Source organism: Malaclemys terrapin, chromosome 3 (genome assembly GCF_027887155.1).
Source record: "Malaclemys terrapin pileata isolate rMalTer1 chromosome 3, rMalTer1.hap1, whole genome shotgun sequence".
Classification (NCBI taxonomy): Eukaryota; Metazoa; Chordata; order Testudines; family Emydidae; genus Malaclemys; species Malaclemys terrapin.
In genome coordinates this window covers 199,050,458-199,063,033 of record NC_071507.1, presented here as the reverse complement: position 1 = coordinate 199,063,033, position 12,576 = coordinate 199,050,458, and the positions used below count along the sequence as shown (strand labels likewise).

Sequence of the window (12,576 nt, the reverse complement as noted above, 5' to 3'; positions counted from 1 at the left end):
TTGCTGGGGGGAGCGGGGCGTGAGAGTGGATAAAGGGCATGGGTACGAATTACAACCCCACCCCACCCCACCCCATATAGGCACAAGATTGGCTCATTATTGCCCCCTCCCATTCTCCGTGCCTCAGTTTCCCCCTCTGTGAAAGGAGGCTGACAATACTTTGCTTCACAAGGGCGCTGCGAGGATAAATTCAGTACTGTTTGTAAAGTGCTTTGACATCCTCTGATCAGGTGTAAAATATAATCATGCCGACACTTCCATGCGGGTGTTGCCCTTCGAGGCAACATTATAAAATAATCATTATAAAATTCACATTTAGACCTCAGTCCTGCACTGAGTTCCAGACAGGCGGGCCCAGGAGGAAGACCTGCAAGTTACATAAGAAAAGCACCAGACCCCTGCATGTTTGAATGGCATGCAGCCGATAAATGACTCATTTACTTGCACAATAAAATCAATACACACACAAACAAAGGCTGGAGAACTGCGTTATCACAATAATGGAGCTGGCACTGACCCCCTGTTCATATTCTATTCATATTTGTGTAACTGATTTCAACTCGGCACATTCAAAGTTGCCAGGAATACACAGCATGACCGAGAGCCTGTTCCAAAGCCCATTCAAAGTCACCAGTAGGACTGTCATTGACTTCAATGGGCTTGGGATCAGGCCCTCCATCAGTAACTAAATCGCTTTAGTACAAAAACGAACCACTGATGGCCCAGTCTTGATGCTTATTTATCCGTCAGTCATTGCTTTTGTGGAGCACTTGCCCTACAGAACGCATCTCCGAACAATGTACTGTGCGCCAAATTATGTCTAGTCCAGTGTGAATGTGCAAAAGGAGGAGTGGGCTGGGCATATGCAACATTGGCACTCCCCTCCTGGCATGTCGATACACATCTAGGCCAGGTCTATGCTAAAAAGTTAGGTTGATCCAGTGTCGCTCAGGGGTGTGAAAAATTCGCATGTGTAGTTAAGCCGACCTAACCCCTGTGTAGATGGCCCTAAGGCATAGGCGCCGACTCCGTGGGTGCTCTGGGGCTGGAGCACCCATGGGGAGAAATTAGTGTGTACTCTGCACCCACTGGCAGCCAAGCTCCCCTCAACCCCACGCCCCACCTCCTCCTCCCCTGAGCCACCACGTCCCTGCTCTTCCGCCTACTTCCCAGTGCTTCCTGCCTGGCTGCCACCAAACAGCTGTTTGGCAGCGTTAGCACGCTCCAGGAGGGAGGGGGAGGAGTGGGAATGTGGCACACTCAGGGGAAGAGGCGGGGCTTGGGTGGGGATTTGAGGAAGGAGTTGGAATGGGACAGGGAGGGGATGGAGTTGGGGCAGGGACTTTGGGGAAGGGGTGGAGTGGGGGCGGGGCCAGGGGTAGAGCATGGGTCGAGCACCCGGGGGAAAGTGGGGAAGTTGATGCCTATGCCCTAAGGCGATGGAAGAATTCTTCTGCCAACCTAGCTACCACCTCTAGGGAGAACCTCTCACCAACTTCTGAGAGAGGTTCGCAAGAAGCTACACAAAAGCTCTTCTCCAGGTCTGGGAGAGGTACTCAGAGTGTCACAGCTAAATACAAGGTGGAACAGATAGTTTATCATAAGCAGTTAGCACATATTCTAAGGGACCATTCAAGGTGAAGTGGTCCGTTAACACTCCTGCAGTCATAGGCCAGAAAGGGGGGGTTAGTGGGTTACTTTTTGTAGGATAACAATTAGGCCACCTGATGATCAAACTTGCTTCACCCACAGAGTTTCCTTCATCTGACTTGTTTGTTGGGGAGGGCAAGTCACTAAACTGCTCCATGCTTAGTTTCCCTATCTGTCACACGGAGATGACTGTACTTACCCAGCGCTTGGAAATCTTAGAATAAAAAGTACAGTTCAAGGACAAACTTTTATTAACGATCACAAATCTATTCTTACAGCTGATGCTTCAGAAGACGGTTTAGGTTTCCCATGATGCACCTCACTGTGCCGCAATAGACTTGGGCAATGCCACGCTATTGCTATCCCTGAGCATGTGCCGGTTCGTTTTCTGACAGAGGGGCCCTGACAGTTGTGTTAGGGGATCTGCAATGCGATAGCCTTATGAGCCATAGGCCCGGCCTCACTAATCCTGGAGGGGTCCCTCCTCAGCTCCCATTGTAGTCAGGAGGAGCTGAGAGTTACCCCGCCTGAATACAGTCACCCTCCAGGCAGCATGAGCAGTTAATGGCTCAATCCTGCTAAGGCACTGAGCACCTCTTGTAAATTGCAGGATGTACTCAGCGCCCAGACTGGATCGAGCCCTTATTTGCTAGTGCAGTCTGCTATTCAGGGGCTCACGCTAACTCACTAGCGGAGTGTCATGTTTCGCTAGCCTGCTAAATGACCTCATTACCAAATCATATCTCCAAATACCCTGGGGCATTCATTGACATTTTAAAGTAATAAGAGTGCAATATCCAGTCCATTCTCCGGCAGAATGAAGCCAGGAAGTGTTAGAAATGCCAGCTATATGGGGAAACCTTACCTGCTTATAGAATGATAAAATCACAGAAGTGTAGTAGGACTGGAAGGGACCTCGAGAGGTCATCTAGTCCAGTCCCCTGCACCCAAGGCAGGACTACGTAATAACTAGACTATTCCTGACAGGTGTTTGTCTAACCTGTTCTTAAAATCCTTCACAAGCTCCCTAGGCAATTTGTTCCAGTGCTTAACCCCCCTGACAGTTGGATCTACACGACACACTTACTTTGGTATAATTATGTCACTCACAGGTGTGAAAAATCCACACCCCTGAGCAGTGCAGTTATGCCGACTTTAACCTCCTGTGTAGACAGTGCTATGTCGGCAGGAGCAGGAGCGCCGGAACCTCGGTAGAAGTGTGGGGGGCATGAGGACCCACCCCTCTCTGTGGCCCTGCCCCCTGCTCCTCATCTTCCCCCCAATGCCCCATCCCCTCACCAGGCCTGAAGCTGGAGCCAGGTAATGGTAAGAGACGCCCAGAGAACCCAGTAAGGTGACCAGATGTCCCATTTTATAGGGACAGTCCCGATGTTCGAGTCTTTTACTTATATAGGCTCCTATTACCCCCTACCCCAGTCCCGATTTTTCACATTTGCTGACTGGTCACCTTAGAACCCGGTGAAATTCACTCCTATGCAAAGGACCTGCACAAGGCCTATGTGCCTCTTAAGTCCAAATTTCAGGGGTAAGAGGAAGTATGGGCCTGTGGCTTGAGCACTGGCCTGGGTTCAAGTCCCTGCTCTACTACAGATTCTCTTGAAGACGTCACCCCATCTTTCTGTGCCTTGGTTCCCCATTTGCAAGATGGAGATGAGAGCACTGTCCTACTACCTCACAAGGGTGTTGTGAGAATAAATCCATTAGAGATTGAGAGATGCTATGGTAATGGGATAAGAACATCTGTACAGGAGTGACTTTCATATGGAATAGCAATGGGTCTATTTCAGTGCGTTCATGTAACACTGGCTTCTAGATAAGGTTGAGTTTGAACTTCCGGGGTGCCACCACTGTTCCAGTTGTTCATAGCTCTTCCAATCAAATCCCTTTTGGAGTGAAATTCTCCGTGCTTTGTCTCAGCCCCAAGGTGAATTGCTCTGGGAAGTTTGAGCAAACTCAGTTCAGTTATTGTTGAGTTATTTCAGTGTGTGGGTGATGGAAAATCCTCTAGAGTATGTTCTGATTGGGGATTTTAACCCAAGAATGGCCGAACCTAACAAGTTTGGGTAAAATTGTGACTTGGACTGCACACCCATCCATAGGTGCTGACTTCCCTGCTTTCCTGTGGGTGCTCAACACCCCCCTCTGCCCCCGGCCCTGTTCCCACTCCACACCTTCCATGAGGCCCTGCCCCCTCCCTGCCCCCATTCCAACCCCTTTCCCAAAGTCCCTGCCACAACTCCACTCTCGCCCTACCCTTATTTCAACTCCTTCCCCAAATCTGCACTCCGGCCCCGTCTCTTCCCCGCCTCCTTCCCTGAGCGCGCCACATTCCACTCCTCCCCCTCCCTACTGGAGCCTGCTTACGCCACCAAACAGCTGTTTGGCGGCGGCCGGGCAGGACACTCTGGGAGGTAGGCAGAGAAGCAGGGACGCGGCGCGCTCAGGGGCGGAGGAGGAGGTGGGGCAGGAGGTATGGGGAGCTTGGCTGCCAGAAAAACACTAATTTTTCCCTGTGGGTGCTCCATGCACCCATCCAGGGGCATGAGAGGAAGTAAGACTCCCTCATACTGCTGAGTGAGCTCCCTGGATCTTGGATCTGGCAAGTGGCATGTGGGTGACTCATACCCTTGACTCCTCCCCCAGAGCAAGTGGACAGGCCGTAGGTGGAGCCAAGGCTCCCCTTCTCTGGTGTACCGCCTAGTGTGGCTTCTTAGCAGCACTGCGCACTCCGAGCAAGCAGAAAGCAGGGAAGGAGAGGTGCCTGTGTCACCTCAATCTTCCCAGGCATTGGTGTGCAACGGCCACATACAGGCCACTGTGGACCCCACAAGGAGTTGCAGGATCAAAGCGTGGGAAGTGCTTTGAGATCCTGGCATGTGAAGTGTGAAACAGTGTTGCAAGTCACCCAGAAAATATGGCAGAGCCCCAGTAGGGGAAGCAAATCTGTAGCTAATGCAGAGTAGCTGTCACACAGCTAGCGAAGGGAATTTATATATATATCATCTGCCTGTGTCACCTCCCAATAGCTGAGTGCCTGTCCGATACAGCCGAGGCGTCTGTGGAACTGGAATCACTGACAGAGGCCGTAAGGGCTCTGCCATCCCCGGAGAGGCTGGATGGTGGGAGGTTCTAGCAGGAGTCCTACAAAGCAAAGACACTCGCTGGTAACTATAATTCCCTGGGAACAAATCAGGTGAGGGAGATGTGCGATTTCATTCATTCTAAATACAGAGCATCCAGTGGAGAGCTGTAAAGGCATATGAAGCTGGTGTGTCACCTCTCAAATACTCGGAAACCTCAGGGGCTGCCCACGTCTCCACTGGAGTCTGGGGGACTTTTGCTGTTGGGAGCAGGATGAAGCCCTTAGAGAGCTTTGTGAGTTGGATTCAGGATTGCTACAAAGGCCCCCAGCAGAGCCAATTTAGAGATGAACCTAGAGAGATTCCCTCCCAATGCCAGCAGAGGCAGACTAGGCACAGTTCTCCACTGACCCCTGCACCAAACGAATGCAAAGTGAGTGGCTGGGTTGCTTTCCATATCCACTTGGCACTGCAGTGACTGCAGGAGGGGAAGGCAGCGGAGAACCAGGATTCACTGCGTGAGTCTCGGGAGCAATGTACTTAGTTCCCAGGGACAGGGTGGCCTATGTGGCAATAGTGAGTAGGAGGGGTGTGTGTGAACTGTTCTCATTTCTTTACCTTACAGGCTGGCTAGCTGCCTGGTGCTTGAAAAGGCTGAATCTGAGGATCTGTGAATGTTCTGGTTGGGAGTAAAAACTGGTGGTAGCCAAGTATTTCTTGGATGCAACCTTGTGTAGTTACAAAGAATGTACAAAGTCCTGTGTCTCTGACCACAGAAGGAACCAACTTACCAGCTCCATAAACCCATTTAGTCAACACCAGACTTGAAAGCTCTCTCTAGTTTTTTCCAGAGTCACGCCGGGTGTGTGTACACTGCACTAAAACTCCCCTGGCTGGTCTGTGTCAACTGACACAGGCTCCCAGGGATCAGACTGTGGGGCTATAAATCTGCAGTGTAGATGTCCGGGCTCCCTCGCGGGGTCCTAGAGCCTGGGCTCCAGCCTGAGCCCAGATGTACACACTGCAGTTGGATAGCCCTGCAGCCTCAGCCCCGGAAGCCCTCATCAGCTGACGTGGGCCAGCCACTGCAGCGTAGACACAGGGCAGGTCAACACTGCAAATGCTGCATCCTCACGGCTGCACCAATGCAACTGCACCGATATAGCGCTCTGATGAAGATGCTCTAAGCCGACGGGAGAGAACTCTCCCATTGGCTTAGGCAGTAACTATATCGGCAGGAGAAGCTCTCCCTCTTTCTCTACACAAGGAGTTAAGGTCGGTATTACTGCGTTGCTCAGGGGTGTGGATTTTTCCCACCTCTGAGCGACGTAGTTATACCAAGGTAAGTGTGTAGTGTAGACCCGGCCAAGCTCTTTATGGTAACAGGCTCCTGATTGGCTTTTTCTTACCTCTTTTCCACTGCCTCTCTCTGTTCTTGTCTGTCACCTCAGTATGTGGGTTTGCTCACGCTCCCGCACCCAAAACATGGCAGTGCTCAGCCCAGAACCTCCTGGGCCGGTTCACACACACACCTTTTGTTTTAGGTGGGGCTTATGTTTGCAGGAATGTTAACTGAAGGGCGAGTTCTCACCTCTGAATCTAATGGGGTTTTAACCCAGCCCATAAAACCACTCCCTCACCTCAGCTTCATTCATCATCCAGAGGAGGCCTGAAAATGGGGACACTCAGTAACCCATCCCCCATAGAAATAACTTTACAACAGCCCAGATGTCTTCACATCACCAACCCAAGATGGTGGCGCCCAGGTGGTGAGCAGCATCACTGTGGCCCCACTGTGGGGCGCATGATGCGGCCAGCAGGGGTCCGGGGAGGCCGTGGTGGGACCAGGCAGCTGCAGAAGCTGTGGCTGGTGGGGCAGGAGTTCGTGCAGGCGGCTTGGAGCCACCCTCCTCCTCCCCTGGGGGGCCGGGAGCCCAGCCCACAGGGGCCGGGGCAGGAAGAGTCACCGCCAGCTGAGGAAGGAAAAGTGCAGGCACAAGTGGAGCTGCCACTGCTGCCTGCACCGCTAGGAGCTGGGCAAGGCAGGGGCTAGCTGGAGTGAGTAGCCAGAGGGCCCGGATAGGGGCCCAGGGAGATGCCCCTCTCTGCTGCGGTTCTGGCCTCATCGCCCCCTGGACACCAGCACTGGCAGCTCCCCCAGGAGACAGCTAAGCGACTCCTCCAGCAGGGACCCGGCGTCTCTGCCGCGGCCTCTGTACAGAAACAGGCCTTGCTGGTGGCCAACGTGGAGAAGGGGATCTGGCAGCTGGAGCGGTATCTGGGGCTCAGCAAGCACAGGAAGAGGAGGGCATCTTCTCCGTGCTTCACTCAGAATGGGCTGGGCTACATGCTGGAAGCCCTGGGGCCTGAGACCACCCTCTCCAGCCTCTACGAGGAGAACAGCAAGGAGGATCTGGATCCAAAGAGGAAAGGATGCAGATGAGGGGCACCTAGAGCTGAATGAGGGGAAGAAGAGGATAAGGAGGATATTGATATGGAGTCACTAGATGAGGAGGAGGAGGGGGAGCTGAATGGGGAGGAGGAAGATGAGGAGGGGGACTTAGACAGGGATGAGGAGGTGAGGCTAGAAGACACTTTAGAAACCTCAGAGGAGGCAGATGTGGAAAGGAACTGGGAGCATGAGAGGAAAGGAAGCAGAAATCTTTCCATGGTCTCCAGAGGTTGGTGGCACATATAAACCCAACAAAGCCAAGACCTCCAAGAAGGAAACGAGCTTTTGCCATAGGGCTCCAGAGTATGTTCCCCCTCCAGTGAGAACAGCTGATGAGACAGTGGATGAAAAGAAGAAGGAAGAGCTGGGAAGACTGAAGAAAACAGTGAAAGGTCTAATTAGCAGGTTGAGTCAACCAAATTTGACCTCCATAAGTGGACCATTGGAATAGATATACATGACTAACAGTAGCAAGGACAGGAATAAATGCTAACAGATGTTCTTACGAAGGCTTGTGTTACTGCAGTCAAGATGCCTGCTAGCTAGATGGATGATGGCGCGTGTCATTTGGAACAGCATTCTTCATCATCCTGTGGGAACTGAAGCTGGTGCTCAATTTTGGAAGCGGTGGTAAGGAAATCTGATGAATTCTATCAAAGTGATACTGAAAGGAAAGAGCAGGATAACCCATTTGCCTTGATTGGCCGTCTGTATAAGTTTCACTTAGTGCGTTTGCTGTTGATCTCTAATATTCTGAAGACGCTCGTTAGCAGTTTTACAGAACAGGGCTTTGAACTGATTCTGCTCCTCCTGGAAAACGTGAGTTTTTCCTTGAGAAAAGATAATGCGTTGGCCCTGAAGGAGCTGGCCCAGAACAAAGCACATGCTGTGGGGAAGAAATTTCAGGACCAGTGTAGGGTTCACTTTATACTACTGTGCTGGCACTAAAAAACGATATGCAGAAAATCCCAGGTTACGACTCTGAGCCAGTTGAGAAGCTGGGCACGCTGCAGAGAACACGGGTCCACCATAGTGTCATTGGAATCTCCCCTCAATGCTGACTGGGTTGGCCGTTAGTGGATCGTAGGGTCATCCTAGGAGTACCGATGGCTGGTAGTACCAACAGCAAGACTCAGCACACACTGCTTGTAGGAAAGATGAGTTCAAAGATACTGGAGCTTGCTCGTAAGCAGAGAATGAACACGGACATCAGGAGAAATATTTTTTGTGCCTTCATGAGTAGTGAGGACTTCTTGGATGCATTTGAAAAACTTTTGAAGCTTGGACTTAAAGATCAGCCAGAGAGAGAGAGAGAGAGACGGTTCATGTTCTCATAGACTGCTGCCTACAGGAGAAGACATATAACCCCTTTTATGCATATTAGGCTAACGAGTCTTGTGAATATGATAGAAGATTTCAGACGACATTCCAGTTCAATATATGGGACAAAATCCAAGATTTGGGAAACCTGTTGGCTGCCAATTTCTTTAACCTGGTTTCTCTCTTGGCCCACTTGCTAAAGACAAAATCACTCTCCCAATCGGTCTTCAAGGTCCTGGGTGCTAATGCACCGAGCCCAATTGTAGTTGAATTCAGTGAACTAGATAAATCCAAAGTCCGCTTCTTGCAGCAAGTGTTGTATATGCTATTAATAAAAACAGACTTGGAAGAGCTTACTATCATTTTTGGAAGGTTAACTGGCAACCCAAAATTAGGAATGTAGTGTGAAGGTTTGAAGCTTTTCCTTTCCCACTTTTTCCTGAAGAATGTAAAGCATACAAAAGCACTGAACAAGCCAGCTTACTAAAAGAAGAATTGAACTAGTGAGCAGGACTTTGCAAGACAAAGAATACAGATTAAAACTAGAGTTTTAGTCTTCAAATAAACTTGCATGGAAAATAAGGACTTTACGAACGCACAAAAGCTGATCTTGACAATATTTTTCACAGACCAAAGACTTGAGATGCTGAGCAGGACTGTAATGCTGTAAAGGATCCCATGTTTTGAGATTATGTAGCATTGTATACACCCAAAACACAGTTACAAGTTTGGTAGAAAATAGAAACACAGAAAAATAGAACACGGAAGAAGGAAAAAAGTACAGATCTTTATACATTAGTGTTCATTGTTTTAAAAAGTATTGTCTTCCCCATCGACCTTCACTCTGTATACCTCATGTTGCCATTTATCATCAGGGGAGATAGTTGAGTTTTCTTTAAAGTTTAGTTAATTCTACTTATCAGTGAGCAAGCGGTAGATTTCAGCAACCCCAAGCTTCTAGCTGTCCTAATTCCCGCAAGCTCCTGGGTTAAGACTACAAAAAGAACAGGAGTACTTGTGGCACCTTAGAGACTAACAAATTTATTAGAGCATAAGCTTTCGTGGACTACAGCCCACTTCTTCGGATGCATAAGTGGGCTGTAGTCCACGAAAGCTTATGCTCTAATAAATTTGTTAGTCTCTAAGGTGCCACAAGTACTCTTGTTCTTTTTGCGGATACAGACTAACACGGCTTCTACTCTGAAACCTGGGTTAAGACTGAGGTTGATACTCAGAGCTGTTCACTTTTTTACAGGTATTATTTTAAACAAAACACAATTGTGTTTCTCTGCTGTACTCTGACCTATAATAGTCTATGATTTTAACTGGAAAGCTTTTTAATAGCATGAGCGTATTGTTAGCTGTAAAACAGGCCACTAGATGGTGCAGTCACTGATAAGGTTTGTAACTACTCCCCAGTTTTAAATAAAATTCAACTGATTGGCTTAGAAAAAAAGCCCAACCCAAAATCATTTTATTCCCTCCCAATTTTCTTTGAGGCTTGTCTCTGCCGTTTCCTTTTATCTGCAAGAGAAGGGCCCCTTTCAGACAGCCCCTGAGGAATGCCTATTGTTTCTGTGGCATTAGCTGGCTGAGCCAGACACTGCCCATTCTGTTCAAATGGGGATGGGGACGGGAGCGGGGGAAGAAGGGCTCATTGCTGTCACAACTTTCTCAGCCTCAGCTAGGGTGACCAGATGTCCCGATTTTGTAAGGACAGTCCCAATTTTGGGTCTTTTTCTTATATAGGCTTCTATTACCCCCCATCCCCATCCTGATTTTTCACATTTGCTGTCTGATCAACCTAGCCGCAACATCCACACTTACAGTCTCAGCTTTGGGGGGCAGCCAGGCTGCAATCCCATCCCCCTGATATTGTCTTAGAAGGTCTGTCAGATAACTCAGGGTTTACTCCTGTACACCACTTCGTTTAGTTGAGTCACTGCTGAGTAGCGTCCCTCCCAAGGTATATACAACTTAGGGCTCCTTCCCTCCTAGGACTATGGAACCAGACCAGGTCCCCTCTTTTAAACATTTCCTCTCCTGACTGTAGGTCATAGAGCAGGGGTGGCCAAACTGCAGCTCGTGAGCGGCAGGTAACTCTTTTACAGAGAAAGTGCGGCTTGCAGAGCTCCCCCACCTTGACCACTTACCAGACTTGTGGGGGGAGCTCGGGGTTTCTGCCCTGCCGCAGGAGGGTGGGACTGGGGGTATCTGCCAGAGACAACTGGTGCCTGCTGAGAGTGGGGGGGGCCCCACCATTTAAAGGTCCCTCCCCCCCAACAGCTTGAGTCCTGCCCCCTCAGGCACACCTCCTTTACCCTCAGCAGCCCCTTCCTGCATCTCTCAGGTGTTAATGTAACACTGACAGACAGTGGGTGGGATCGAACCTGGGACCTCTGGAGCTTAGTGCATGAGCCGTTAGCTAAGGCTGTAGAGCAGACTCATTTAACTCTCTCTAAGTGGTCTCAGTGCCACTAGCTGGGACAGAACACCACACCCAGGGCCGGCTCCAGGCACCAGCCCATCAAGCATGTGCTTGGAGCGGCGCCTGGAGGGGGGCGGTGCGGCGGGGCGCTCCGGCCCGAGAATGGGGCCGCGACTGGGCTCGCCGCCCTCCCCGCAGCACTCCTGCTGCCGGGGGCTCTCTGCCTTCCCCCCGGCGCTCTGGCCGCCGGGGAGAGCGGAGAGCCCCAGTCGGGCTCTCCGTTTTCCCCCCGGTGCTCTGGCCGCCGGGGAGAGCGGAGAGCCCCGGCCGGGCTCCCCGCCCTCCTCCCGGCGCTCTGGCCGCCGGGGAGAGCAGAGCCGCGGCGGGCTCGCCGCCCTCCCCCCAGCGCTCTGGCCGGTGGGGGATTGCTCGGCACCCTCCCCTGCCGCGCTGGCGGGGGGAGGGAGGGGCAGCAGGTGGCTTTTTTGCCTAGGGCGGCAAAAAAGCCAGAGCCGGCCCTGACCGCACCCAGGAGGTGTGTGGGTTACATTAGCTCTGCATAGAGATGCAGCCGCAAACAGCTGGGAGCTGCAGGGAGGGGCTGCTGCGTTAGCCCCTCCATTATTCGTGGTAATGGACAATAATCATTGAGGTGCCTTCATTTAATGTTCTATAGTTCCCACAGAACCTGAAGCTGCCGTCCCTTCTCTTGGCCAGAGCTCTGGGTGAGAATCAAGGGCTGGTTGAAGGCTGAGTTACGCCTTCCTGATACATTTCCTCAATGGCCGATAGTGCCTCTTCCCTGTTTGCTACTGGCAATTGGTGAGGCGGCTGTTAAATGGGTTGGCTTGCCCCAGGATCAGCCGACAGCTGGACCAGTGCAGTACAGCCTAGGACTCTGTTAGATCAGGAAAACAACCTCTGATTGCTAACCAGAAAGTGTCTCAGGCTGGTCTGCTGTTCCCCATTTAAGAGTACAGCATTGCACCAGAAGACCAATAGAAACTCTGGGAGCTCATCTTCCTCCCGCTCAATCTTTCCTCTTGTAGTTTTCTTCTAGACTGATATTTAACTGATCCGCTAATTCACATTTTGCAACAGCAGCCCTCCCCACACACACCCTGTTTTTTGTCAGAAAGGTTCTGCAAATGAACAGCGATCAGTTCTCCTTTCATATCCACAAGAGCGCTAGCAACTACGATTCCCCTGGGTGCCTGAGTCTCGGACTAGTTTCAACCACTCCCTAGCTGTCCCTTGCTGGAAAGCTACCACAGCATAATGGTTATAATGGTTTCTACCTGCAGGGGCAGGACAATTTCCTCACTGCAAACCAAGTGCCTACAAACCATTCATCTTGCTTGGGCCATGTCTTTAAAGGGAATTTCCACAGACTGATTTTGTCAGACATTTTTCCTGACATTGATTGCACAGTTATTGGCCCTCATGAAATCCAAGCCAATTATTAGTTCATCCACTGTTTCAGCCACCCAGATGTCTTGCTCACATTTCAGAGGTGCAATCTTGAAACTCAGTTGTCCCAGTCTTTGGACAGATGCCCTTCCCCTAGTCACTATTTTCATTTGAGTCAACGAGGTGGCTCAGTTTTGGATTCACTATTCCTTAGC

The 12,576-nt window shown here is 50.7% G+C and overlaps 1 pseudogene; it reads left to right on the top strand.

Annotated features, from left to right (window-relative positions):
• Positions 1-7,293: 7,293 nt before the first annotated feature.
• On the top strand, positions 7,294-9,077 carry LOC128834299 (nucleolar MIF4G domain-containing protein 1-like; annotated as a pseudogene).
• Positions 9,078-12,576: the final 3,499 nt, after the last annotated feature.